The 14,022-nt window shown below is 39.4% G+C and overlaps 1 protein-coding gene across 1 annotated transcript in view; it reads left to right on the forward strand.

Annotated features, from left to right (window-relative positions):
- The first annotated feature begins 435 nt into the window (after window positions 1–435).
- ARHGAP28 (Rho GTPase activating protein 28) overlaps window positions 436–14,022 on the forward strand; it is a 51,077-nt gene continuing 37,490 nt past the window's right edge. Inside the window, exon 1 of the mRNA XM_074899181.1 lies at window positions 436–545. The gene's annotated coding sequence lies outside the window, so the exon portion shown is untranslated. The remainder of the gene's footprint in view (window positions 546–14,022) is intronic.

Consider the following 14,022-nt stretch of genomic DNA (forward strand, 5'->3'; position numbering starts at 1 on the left):
GCTCCAGGTGGAGCAGCCATCTCTGTGCAGACCAATTGTTAATTTGCATCTGCTCATCTATTTATTTTTTGCATTATGCTAAGGGTAGTGTCTCATATCCCTTTAACAGAAAATACATAAATCGTCTCTGTCTTTTTCTGAGCCACCCCACAGGGACTGTCCTGAATTACAGCGCAGCTTAGTGTTGATTACTTTTTTATTTCTTCTCTTAGGAAATGGATAAAAGGTTTAAGTTCTGACACAAACAGGAAAACACACTAAGAGGATTTATCCTGAAGGCATCTACTCGTTAAATAGTGATGGAACAGTGACAGTCCATTTCCCACAAGGGCCAGAAGCTCCACCACTCTTTGTTCCCCCAGCCCTTGTATGACTAAAGACAAAATATCCTATCACAGGCTGTCAGATAGCTCCCAGAATATGCAACTTGGTGATCATAGGCTGAGGAGGCACTCACTGCCACTAGGAGCATGAAGAAGTTGGGTTTCAGAAGGACTCTGCTCTGCTCCTTTAAGGATAACACCAAGGCTTTATTCTGCTCTGAGGTAAGACTTGCAGAATTTACTAAATCAGTAACTTCTCAGGCTTCCAGACCCTGTTCCCTCCCTCTTGTTTTCTTAAACGAGGAGCGACAGGAGGGGGAGCAAGCTGTCAGAGTTATCACTAGTGGAATTTTCCAGCTTTACCAGGCAGGAAAGGGGGGGACAAAAAAAAATCCACTGTAGAAAAACAACTGTACACAGTGCAAGTGAAAGCAACTGCAGGATGGGTATATGCAAGTTTTGCAGTGGCTCGAGCTGTATGAAAATACACCTCAAGAATCTATTAATGTGAACCAATTTAAAGTTTTATTAACAAGGTGTGCTTTTGGGAAATTATACTCTGTTATAACACAATTTTTTCTCCCTGTTTATTCTGTTTGAAAAAGTGTTTCACTAGAATAATGTTCCAGAGGGAGCAGAACCTTTACTTCATATTGGAATAATCACAGTTTTTCCTATTTTTTGCTTTCATTTGATTTGAGGTCAAAAATTAGCTATTTTCAACTTTGCCTTCAGATGTCATATAGATGTTTATGATAATTATGTGCATTTCAGCTCAGTGTCATGACCAGGTTCTTAACTTGTACAAGTAGAGCTCTATAGCTTACCCAGCTCTAAGGAAAGAAGAAACTTATAATTTATATCATTCCACAGGAGGAAAATCAGGTCTGACAATTTAAGTGATGCATTTGTACAGATTACATGGCTAAATGAGCTAAAGTGTTTCTACATTCACAAATACATTATCCTCATCCACATTTTTCAAATTGTGCTCCAATCTGTCTCAGTTCTGTACACTTGGCAGGCAGGGATTTGCAAGTAGCACAGACACTTTCCAATGGCTGTTTTCAGTTTGAAGGTGCTTATGTCTGGTAACCAGGTAAAAATCCAGGGCATGAGGGGACTGGTGGTGAAGAGCAGCTAGAACTGTAATGAAAACTAGTGATAAGAATTGGAGAAATTCAAGGGAGCTGAAAACTAAGACTTGCCCACATTGTTTTAAGGAAACTGGAAGCTTGATTATGTAGTCTAAATAAATGCAAACAATAGACCATCAATCCAGCACTCATGAATAGGATATCTCATCCCTCACAGAGGGATTCCAGGGGATTTTTCTCCTGCTGGCTGGCTGGCGTGGCGTTCACAGTTCTGCACCTCCAGAGCAAACATCAGGAGCATTTGAGGAGTTTCCTTTAGCAGTTCTTGCTCCATGTCAGTTTGCACACACTGGAATGGCCAGCTCAACCTTTCCTGTTCCAAAGTCCCCCTGCAGCAAAATATTATGAGCCGGGGTCATGACCATCAGCAGAAATAATACTCCTTGCCTTAGGGGAAACTTTTCAAGGATCTCTTCCTATTATTCCCTCTGTAGGGGCAGCACAAAGCCTGTGCTGGGGATCAAAGGGAAGTCTGAAATGGCATCAGATGCTGCAGAGCAGCACAATATGATGATCATGGTCCAATATGATGAGTACATAATAGATTTTAATTGACTTTGATCAGGATGAAAGAGCAAGTACTTCTTTTTTCCCTTGTCAAACATGAAGTCTCACTGAAAGGAAATCCAGGCAGCTAATATCCCTGGAGGTTTGAGTTTCACTACCCAGATTCTTAATTGAAAAAAGAATCAGACCAGCAGGATTATTGTAAAATTTCTATTGGACAGTTATAGACCTAGCACTAATAGAGTTTCTTCAACAAATACAGTGTGACGATAAATCCCAGCAGTGTTGTCAGGACAGGAGATAGAGTTTACTGGCATAAATGATTGTCCAAACTGCTTTTGGTGATTTTGTGACTCCTTTTTCATATGAAGAATTCTGAAGGATCTCCCATCTCGAGGTTTGCTCCTATTTGTTCTCAGTGAAGGTGATCCTGTCTGTGCCATGAAAAGGCAGCTCACGTGAGTGTTAGGACTTTTTCAGGCAGGGCTTTGCAGTGTAATTGCAAACTGATTCCTGATTCAGAAAGTTTCTGTGAGACACAGAAATGTAGATGTTTCTAGACAGCTAGAAATTCTCCCATTGATGCTTTTTTAAGATAATGACCAATTCTGATTAAAAGAAACCTAGCAACTCTTAGCAACATTGTATTTTCTTCAACTGCTAATTACTTCTTATTAGAGAGTCTCTTCAAACATACTATTTTGGAAAACCTTAGGTAGTGAGTTGTGCATAAGTGATCATAATGATATAGCAGCCTCTTAATTTGACAGATCTTTCTTCTACCCAAATAATTCCAACTACTTCGAATAAAATCTGTTCCTTTTTCATCTTGAATTATGCTTCCATTAAACAACCGATTAATGTTGATCCCCTGGTTCATGCTGTAAAAAACATTCCATTTAATGTGTTATCTAGACTTTTTCACAAAGGCTTTTAGGAGATTACTAAAATATTCCCTCCCTTTGTTCCCATCTTTGCTGTATATTCCTACATCTATTTATACGTGAGTATGAATCCATATATATAGTAATCTTCCCCTTAGGATATTGTGTATGTGTGCCATAAAGGAAAAGGAGATTAACGGTACAATACAATACAAACAGGCTGACTTTATGGCAGTCTTGCAGAAACTTCTGCCAAGCAAAAGAATAAATAACAGATGTGATAATCAAAACCAAATTTAAAAGATAAGGCTTGAATTTAGGTGGTCAAAATCCCAGAAAACTCGGCGAGCTTAATGCTCACTGAAAAGAACTCCAGGACAAAGAGTGTAATGGTATACAATTAAGTTGAAGGCAAATTTTCAAAATTCTGCTTCTGTGACTTATAAGCCTAAATCAAAATTGACTTTGTGTGCAGGAGCATTTACTGTCCCTGTAGGTCCATAGGGTTTGTGCTCCTGAATCCTTCAGTCTTTTCTGAAAATGGGAGTTAGGTGACTGCCTGCCTTAGTCCCTTTCGGAAACATTATCTGTAGTCACCTAGAAGTCAGAAAAGATATTGGTCCAAGCAGTGGCTGAGTACCAAACAGAGATACCAACTCAAAGCAAAGAATTAGAGGTACAAGCATTATTATTCCCCTGTTTTACTGCAAAGCCATGCATCGTCTCTGGTTTGGATTAACTCATGAAGATGTGTTAGCCTGTTCAAGATCCTGTGGAAGCATTTTGAATCAATTGTAACTGACGTAAATACAGCCCTTGACTTGAAATCTTCCAGAGCGAGAGAGCTGCAACAGTTCAGCCAAGATGCATTATATCAAAAGCATGGATAAGTAATTTGGTGTCCTCGTGGGAAGGATAGCATTACAGCTTCACAACATTCATAAAGTGCCTGCACAGTGAAAGATCTAACATGATCATTAAAAGATGGATGAATGTCCGGTGAATCTTCACCATGTATCATGGATCATGGCTCTTATCTAGGCAGGAGCAGGAAGAGGAGCATGTACTCACAATGACAGAGGGCACAACAACAGCTTAGTCGTACTCATTTGACGTGAGCATGTGAGCTTTCAAACATGATTTACTATGTTTGCATAGCAATATAAACTACTTTTTAGAGGCTAACCAGCCAAGAATATGTACAGAGTTGACAAAGCTCAGTTAGAAACTTCAGCCAGGCTCTGTAGGACTTACAGAAGATTAGCAGTTCTGTTACTCATGGTGGACCATAGCTTTAAATCACGAACTATCTCTTGTATTTTTAAATCTCTTCTGTGGCAAAACATCTGTGTGATTTTAGAGATGTCACTTTACCTGTCTCCATAATTCTTACTTGACATTTCTGTGGTCCTGTTATGATGAATTAGGTCTTGTCCATATAGTTAATTAAATGCTACAGGGAGTGATTGGGGTGTTTTTGTAGTTACTGAATTCTTGGTTCTGCTGTTATTATCCACTGCATGATGATTTGATATCTGGGTTCAGCTTCCCAGCCATGACTGAGAACAACTCAACACAGCTTAAAAAGACAATTCTCCAGACTCCTCTTTCCATTCTCCCTATGCAACTTGGTGCAAACCCAGAAGAGCTCAGAATAAACCAGAACAAAACAGTAAATGTCAAAATAGCCAAGAGTAAACCCTTACTGTAATACACGATGTCCACAAAAGGTGCTGCAGAACTTTCTAGCATGGTTCTGGGTCATCTAACATTTCTACTTCCCAGGAGATCATGACTGGACATTTCACACCTACATTAAGATGCTTGATTGTCCCTCTATGTCTTGAGTCTTGGAGACTTCCTTCCAACAAGAGCTCATTTTCCTCAGAGATTTCCAAGAGCTACATCTTGCTCTCCCAGCATCAATATTAAGACGTTTAAACTTCCAAACCCTATGCACGAAAGTAATGTGGCTGGCTTCAGGAGGGCTGTTCATAGCATTCAGAATTACTCACATCACTGAGGGACTGCAAACAAAGGCACCATGTTAAATATTAATGGTCTCTGTATCTCTAAGAGCTTCTGAAGCTGCAGTATATTTGAAAAGCTAGCTTTGAAATACCTGGCATGCTGCAGCTTCCCTCAGAGTGCTCATGGATGAAATATTAGAGAAAAACCTCAAAAATAATATAATCAGGAGAAAAAAAGGTTGTTGAAGGAAACTGGAAAGCTGCTGTTCATCATGTACTAACCCGTTTAAGAGGTGATTTTTCTTATACTGTTATTTGCCTTTTTTATGGGCATTGTAAAGAAATGTAACTTAGTCAAACATTTCCAGCTCTCACTGGACTCCAAGTGGTTTGGAAGCATGGCTGATTCATTTGGCTCCTTACATAAAAATGTCATGTTTTTCACAAGAATATAGTAGAAACATTTGAACACAAATTAGAAAAATACCACTTGAAATTTAGGGTGTTGCCTTGACAATTCCCATGAAGATGTATTCTCTATCTCTTTAGCATAAGACTAGAAATCACTGTAAGATCACAAAAAAATACTTATACTCCATTGATTGGAATTCTATAGCTAAAGTATAAGAAAATGCATTGTTGTTGGTTTTTTTTTTCCTTCCCTCTTCATGCCTCTGTTGAAGACCTGAGAATACAATAAAATTAAATTGATTTTGTGATAATTTTTTTCCTCTGAAAATGAGAATGTCTGCTCTTTGGAGACCTGTGATCTGTTTCGTGTTCCCTGTCTGTTGAGCTTGTCTCCACCAAATTTTAGTTTTCATTCTTCATCTTCAGTTCTGCTCTGTCCTTTCTTATGGTTACATCTCTGATCATCTCCCCATGAATTTTCATAGTACTGGTGATGCTACTAGACTCATCTGGCAACTCAAGAGGTTCTTTCCAACACATTTCTGTACCTACATTATAAATAAAAATTCTCTAGAAGACTCCAGTAGGAGTCTTCTACCAGGTTTTGCTTTAAATTCAGTTTTATGCTTACGCAGTTATGCTTGTATAGTTATTGATGGAATGGAGAGGTTACCAAATAATATACTGCTATTTAATTTTAAAGCAAGTGAAATGTCATAAAAATTTTGACCAAAAAGATGAGTGAATTAGCAAGAAATTACTTGTTCCTTGTCTCAGAAGAGACAGGAGGCAGAGCCAAGAAGATTTACTTCTGTTAATATTGCCGAGCTGTTTGGGATTTTTTAGTAATATTTTTTTTTTTAGAATGTGAAGTGCCCTGGTTGCTTTGACTCAGCTTTTTATAAATATTTAGAACTGAATGGAAAGAGGGGTTGGTGTGTGGCTGCTTCTGATAAGGAAATATGACAGTCAAATGCTGTTGAGAAACATTTGGGAACACACCCATCAGCTTCAATCCCCATCCCTTGCCCAGCGTGTGCCACAGAGATTTCACCTCCTCTCTGCACAGAGAGCCCGTATCAGCTTCCCTGCTTGCTCCACCTCTACACAAGGCTCTCACCCAGCCCAGAAGCACTTGCTTCCTGGAAAACGGAAAAGGAACGGAGAGAGGCAAGGTTCAGGGACGGCTGTAGACAGAGGGATGAAGAGGGAGATAGAGGTAGAGATGAGGCCTCATCTTGCTTCATGTAATCCAGAATGAAGTTGCAGACTGTTCAGGACATTGACAAGAGCCTCCATATTGGTGTATTTTCCATCAGTTTCCAGCTGATCCATACCCATTTTGCTTCAGGCAAAAGTAGGAACATAGTGCTTTGAGATATTCTCCAAGATTCATATACATTGCTTTATTCATTGCATATTCTTTATCTACACTGTTTTATTAAGCAGTCTCATTAACAAAAGAACAGCCTATTTAGCAAATTTGGAACTCTTTCCAAAGTAACTCATACAATCTTTACCAATGAGCTTTAGTGGAAAAAAATTGAAATATGCACACATCTTGATTTTTATTTGGCTACAGCATTTTCCAGCAAATTTTTCATTCCTTCTGACTGATTCAGTATGCCACAAAGTACAATACACCATGGAAAATACAAGCTGAGAGTTCAGAATTGCCTGACAGCCAGCCCAGAGCTGCCCAGAAAAATCAAAATGGTGAGAAGTACATGTGCTCATGAAACTCTTGTGATTTGTAATAACTTCAACATTAGCAGTACCACAAAGAAGGGTGTTCTGAATTTAAACATAAGGGATAAATTAAGCCAGTGAGGTTGCAACAGTTTATTACTATCTCAGAATGTGATTGAGGATTTTTATAGTGACAACGTGAAGTTGCTCCCCATTCTGTCAAAAGATTTTAGTATCTTTGTCACATAAGTAATTTTTTCAATAAAATAGCTTTAAAAGTTGTGTGTTGCTTAGCTTTAAAAGTTCAATGTGTTGCTTTACATTACTTCAGTCCAGTCCTGTGAATATATTAAGCATGCTGTTCAAAATGTTTCCTCATGAGTTGCAGGGTGAGCGATACCATTAATGACTAAAATGTAAATGAATACATTAGAGAGCGTACATATTCATATTTTGTCATTCAGCCATTGCCTTCCGTATACGTTAAAACACATTTAAAGGAAATCCCAATAATTCACGAAAATAAGTACTGCTTGTTTGCTTAGGTCTTGAAGTGTTTGAAAAAAATTTAATGGGTGGAGCAGTGACATTTACTTAAAAGGGTGCATTAATTATATGAAGGGAGAAAGTAATAGCTGGACTTCACTTAAAACCAAGCACAAAGAAAACTTCAAAGACGTCATATTACATGACTTGTAGCTCCTGTTTAGTTTCCATGTTCACTCTCGAGAAGTATCTGACTCCCTTCATTGATTATGTCAGGAGCTTAAACTTGGAATGAATGGAGTTGCATCAGATACCTTTCACTAGATAGTATGGTCCCGTTCTTTATATGGTTACCTTCACAGAATCACAAAATCATCTAGGTTGGAAAAGACCTTGAAGATCATCCAGTCCAACCATTAACCTAACATTGGCAGTTCCCAACTACACCAGATCACTCAACGCTATGTCAACCCGACTCTTAAACATCTCCAGGGATGGGGACTCCACCACATCCCTGGGCAGCCCATTCCAACGCCTTAATCCAACCTTAATCCAACCAAAATGACTGAATTTGTATTTTGAAGTGTTTCAGAGTGAGAAAGTCCTACAAATATTGTGAGTTCCTTAATGATAACAATCATGCTGGTTGAAAGGATAGAACCTTTAGAATGATCTAAAATAAAAATAAGGGTATATTATTTCTTCCACAATTGCCACAAAAATGCTGGCAATGTTAGAAGCTGTACTGAAAGCTGCAGAAAGTTTGACCCCTTATGTTCAGTTTTTTATTGTGTGTGATGTATATTTTAATATTTCTTTTTCTTTAGAAAATATAGTTTGTGCTTCTAGAGCCAAAAATCTTTTAACACTGTCCAGTTTGCATCATCTGTGGGTTTTACTTGGTTTGCTTCTTTGCTTGTTGAATGATTTAAGCCTCATTGGAGCTCTCAAACCTGTGCATTTCCTTCAGTTTTAACTGTATCCTGAATGAGTCTGGCTAAGTGTGAGCTGTTGACAAAGGCTTATCAATTTTATTGTGAGAGAAGATTCTGAATTAGTCTGAACATTATCCTCTTCATCCTAGACTCCTTGGTATCTGTAGTTGCATACACATGCATGCGTAGTGGTCTGACATACTCCAGTTGGCTTGAGACGATGCTGTCCCTCAGGAGTACTTACAGGGCTGTTGCTTACCTTAGAAGTGACACTGCCAGAGCAGTAGGACGCAGAAGAGAAATACAGCTTTTCCACTACCTTTTGTGAGAGCTTCCTTACTATTACAGATAGGTCTCTGAGGAGGGACCAAGTGAATGCAGTCAACAGCATTAAAGTTCATGCAGTACCAGAGTTTAAACAGTATCTAATGCATTTGTGCTTCCTCCTCTCCCTTTCATTCATGTGACTCTGCTTCATCTTTTCTTGCTATTTTGGATAAGAGAGACACCAGGTATTTACTTGCACCAAGCTGCAGAATGAAACGTGTCTGCCTCATGCTTACTGTGTGGCTTAACTAAGTCATTCAGGCCAAGGACTGGTAATGTTATAGCAGTAAATCCAGGTCAGCCATACACCTTGATTTCAAATTCAGTCCAGGTGGAATTTGAGGGGTTTGCCTTGGATATTGGGGTGCTCACCTGCCTAGCAAGCTCTCTGGGTGAGTGTCAGATTTGGAGGCATCTACTCGACATGAGTGGATAAATTGCATGGTGCATGCACAGAGAGCCCAATACTCCTGGAGGCCTTCATCAGCCCTGAAGCATATGTACAATGAACTGTCACATCCAGTAGGTTCAGTGCTCAGACACAAATCATTTGTACTGTACACGCACAATAGATCAAACGTTTCCTGGAAAAATAGGATTTCCTAAACCCACAGTACATGGCCCACATGCCTATGTTTCTTCCTGAAAAACTTTGGTCTTCCCTAGATACATGGATTTGTTTCACATAAAAGCAATTGTACTTCAGCAAGCAGCAACAGAACAAAAGAATTTGTCATTTCTAACGATAAAAATGTATTGGAAATGTTTATGATGTTTAAATTGGCTGTTCACAACCAGATTTTGCCTGCTGTAGGCCATATTCGGATGCTTCTTATCTTGCCCACACCCATTGAAAATTACATCTAGCATATTATGCCATGATCTGCCCATGTCCTTAAGTCTTCATCATTCAAAACTAGCTTATCCTGCTTCCTCTTTATGCATATGAAAAGAATTCTTTTCCAATTCACTTTCCAAAAAAATGGTTAACAGAACATACTCTTGTTAGTGTTAATCATTTGGGAATCCCTGGTGCCCTTTAGGAACAGCCTTGTTAGGAGAACGAAGACAAAATAGAGTCCCTTTCAGATGTTGACAGACACACTGAAGCCATGCAGTGCACTTTCTCTTTTGCACTGGGCCAGCACTGAACTGATGTGACTGCCAGCATGGAGGAGAGGTCTGGGTCATGTCCCCAAAGGTCATCGTTGCCAGCAGGCAATACCTAGAGATTATATTCCCTGCACTCCCCTAGCTCAAAGGGTCTGATTGTGAGAGTCTTCACATTGAAACGCACAAACAGAGAGAGATTCTTCTGCAATCTCCATACTCAGCCACGGAACGGTCACAATGTGGCCCTTGTTACAGACAGGGGACTTCCATACCACTTACGGAAAGGTTGCGTAAGAGAGAGCTGAAGAACCCAAGGTGAAATGCATTTTTAAATGCTGGCAGGTAATGCTGGTGTGCAAGCTCTGCAGCTGAATCTCCTAGCTCCTGTTAGTACCTTGATGAATTGCAAACAAGTTATAAATAAATTAAATTATTTTAATTCTTTTAAATCTTACAAGTCTTTAAATCTTAAAACTCATTAAACAAGTCTTTTTGGTCCAAAAAATGTTTGTGGAGACAGAAAAACATCATTAGACATAAAATTAAAAGTTGACAGAAACATGTTTTGTGGAATGTTTTGTAGAATCCAAAGACATGCAAATTACCGAATTCCTGTGTTTTCAAGCCTAGCTGACACAGTAAGGTGATAACAGCTAATTTTCAAGCCCAGCTTTATAACAGAGCAATGAAATTCATATGATATTGGAGTTCTGCTAGTCAACTGGATGAGAAAATTATTAATGAAATACAATCCTATCCTGCTTCTCACTCAAACACAAGGGAGGCAGGGTGACACCTCTGTGAAATCAATAAGCATGATAGGTTAAACATTTGCTATGTTAGACATTAGAGAAAGAACGGGGAAACTTTGGGATCCACTGCCTAAAACTTGCTAACATCTACAAGATGATCAGAAACAGAAGTGTGCAGATGGAGTTGGAGGGATATTGTCTGAGATATACCCCTTTCTGTGAACTGAAGACACCAAACATGGAGAGAAGGAAACAAGCAGATAGCAAATAGTGCTGGAACAGTGTCACCAGGAAGGAAACAGAAGATGAGAGATTAGGGGCAAGAGTGAACTATGCCATGAACTGTGCACAGAAATGTTATTTCCAATTGCTGGACTCTTCCTTTGCCTGGAATTTGTACACATTAAAAAAAAAAAAACAAAACATATTGGCACACGACTGATTCCTAACATTTCAGAACAGAGAAAAATGCAATTCTTGATAAAGAGGAATAATTTTTTTCCTTATCAGTTCAAGTTATCATCCCCTTTTTTTACACTTTGGAAGAGCAGAGCAGAGAAAGGGTAACTGTTTTTTGTCAGAAGTTGGTGAATCATTATGATAAACTGAAGGATAAAAAGATCTGGGTACAGGAAACAACACGGTACTCTGCCACTGTTGTATTTTTCAGGCACTACTAACTTCACTGGATTAAGTAGCTATACTGATAGAATGATTGCAATATGATAAGGTGGATCTTACTCCTAAAATGACTAAGAGAATTTGCTTCCTTCATCTTCCCCATTTCTATAAATGTGACTTAATTGTTGTGAAGCAGGTTCAGGACCCGCTGAATGAAATGAAGAATAATGAGCCACGAAAGTAAGATGATCTCCTTAAACAAGGATTAAATGCTAGTTGTAACTACAAGATAGCTTTATTGCTCCCATTTGTTTTATGGATTCTTTACCACCATTACTTAATTAAACTGAAAACACAAGCTTGGCTTTATCATTAGTCAGACCAAGCAATCATTAAGTGTCACTGAACCAGTTCTTTGTGTGATTTGACAAACCTTCACTTTGGGGACAGAATAAGAACTGAATTTGGCTTGGCTATCCTAAAACTGATGTGTGCTGTCAGACCCTGAACAGCACACTTCTGCACGATATACAGAATATAAAATATAGGTTTAGTAGGCCTGGTTTGCTATTGCATTTCATCAGCATTATAAACATACACCAGGGCAAAACCAGAGTCAAACACAGTTGAATCAGCCTCCTAGTGCCCCATGGAAACATCCCGCTTCTTTGCAAAACTCTTCCCACAGAAAGCTTTCTATGTGGTATCTTATTTCTCCTTACTGGCACTCTTTAACCCTTTCTTCTGTGACCAATAGTAATAGAGGTGTTCTTTGATAATATTGCATGTTGTAGTATACTTTTCCCTTCTTTCTTTTTCCTTTGTTTTTTAATGGTTTGGATTTGTGTCTGTATTACTTTTTTTTTTTTTTTAATTCCACCCTGAAAACAATTTCAACTTGTTCAGTGGAGTCACTGCAATTATTGCTCGGTGCTTTAAGGTTCATCCTTCTCTCCCAGAATTTTCCATCTAGGAAGCCAGGATCTCAGATTCCTCCTGTGTTTCATTTAGTCAGCCTTTCAGATTAGCTCACCACCACCCGTGTGTGTGAAGGAACAAATGAAACTGAGCATGATCTTCGTGATTACTACTTAACTAACAAGATTGGGTTTCAAATTTTCTGTAAGAACAAAAGATTAGACTCAGTGAAAATATTTTATTCTTGTAAACTTCTCTGCAGACACTGAGAAAAAGAGCAAACAAGCTAGAAAACCTTGAGGGTAAAAAAGGTATCAGGAACACAGGTTTTCTGCTAGGAGAGTTCACAGATGACAGGCAGACTGGACTTGTTGAGCTATTTCTGAGACAGACAGGCAGCTTGCTGAGTCAGTGCTCATTCAGTGTTCTTCAAGAATGAATTAAAAGCAGTGAAGAATATGCTTTACTTCCTCAGCAGGATTTTTTTTTTTTTCCTGAAACTGTTTTGAGCAGCTTTGACTGGAGGAAATGGAGACAACAGGCATTATCACATAAAAGCAAGACCACTTCCTCCAGGACAAAAGCCACAGGTATATGGGTCAAAACAGCAGCTGGAGGTCTTTTCAAACATGTGAGCTTTTAATAGGCAGGCTCAGAATAGTTGCAGAAGGTTCATACCAGACCACCTGGAAGCAACCTTCAGCTGTTTACCAATAAGGATAAAGCACCTCTGCCTAACCTTTCTTATTACAGGAATTTCACACAGTTTGATTTAATCTGAGATGAGATAATAAACCTCATATGAGGTTCTCAGGAGACTGTTCAGCTGCTTTTTTCAAACAAGCTCCGTACTGTTAATATTGTTGTAAATGCACATTAATTACCCAGGAACCTTAGACGTATTTGGTAAAGCTGGTTGTCACAGCAGTTGTTGCCATGCTACGTGGTCTGTTTTGCATTTAGCTTTTTGGTATGGTAATATTACAAAATAGCATACTCGCTGTGGGGAGAAAAGAAACAACCCGCTAAATCTCTTTCTTCCTAATATGGTGAAATAAAAAGCCTTGGTTTGAGCTAGCTGAAGTGCTGATGGAGCCAAAGCCCAAGGATCAGTCTGATGTGGTGCATGAAGGGCATGAGGGTCATGGTCAAGATTCACATTGGGAGGGCAGAAAATATTTAAATTCCCTGACCATGACTAAATGATGGGAGCTGGTGACGCTATCAGGGAAAAAGTCCTCTTCTCATCCCAGCACGTGTTTGATTCCGGACTGTCAAGAGCATTCCTTCCTACGATTGCTGTGTGGGAGCTCTGGGCTGTGCTATATACTAGATGTAGAGACTTATTTTTCACAAAGCTTTATACTAAGCAGGGATATGAATTGCAGAGTGAGCAACAGCATGGGGATCTCAGACAGATCCCTGCGATAAAGAGAAGGCTGGTGAGGGACAGGCTGTGGCAGGAGGATGGGCACCCACTGCATGCCTGACACCAGGCCTTGGCATCTCTCTGCTTCTACAGTGCCCAGGGTGAAGGGGCCCCAAACGCCATTAGAGTGTCAGGAAGTTTTGCCTTTTTCCTTGTGTTCACTATCACCTTTCAATCAAAAGAGCACAGCTTTTTGCAGCAGTAAGCAATTGGCCTGCGGGAACAGTTTTCCCTGTCCCCGCCAGCTCCCAGCCGGAGAGATGAGGTTTTCTGGCTGCTTCTCAGGGGTTCTGCTCCTGCTGATGAAAACTTCTGCCCGGGGACACTTGGTACAGTATTAACTCATGATATTTAAGTCCTGTCAGACTTGCTCTTTTTTTTTTTTTTTTTCCTTGCCGATGCTGGGAAGAGAAATAGGTGAATACATAAAACAACAGAGGCCAACACAATTCCAGTAATTATGATTTATCAGGTACCTCAGCCATCTGAGGCTTTGCAAA

This window comes from Athene noctua, chromosome 2 (genome assembly GCF_965140245.1).
Source record: "Athene noctua chromosome 2, bAthNoc1.hap1.1, whole genome shotgun sequence".
Lineage (NCBI taxonomy): Eukaryota > Metazoa > Chordata > Aves > Strigiformes > Strigidae > Athene > Athene noctua.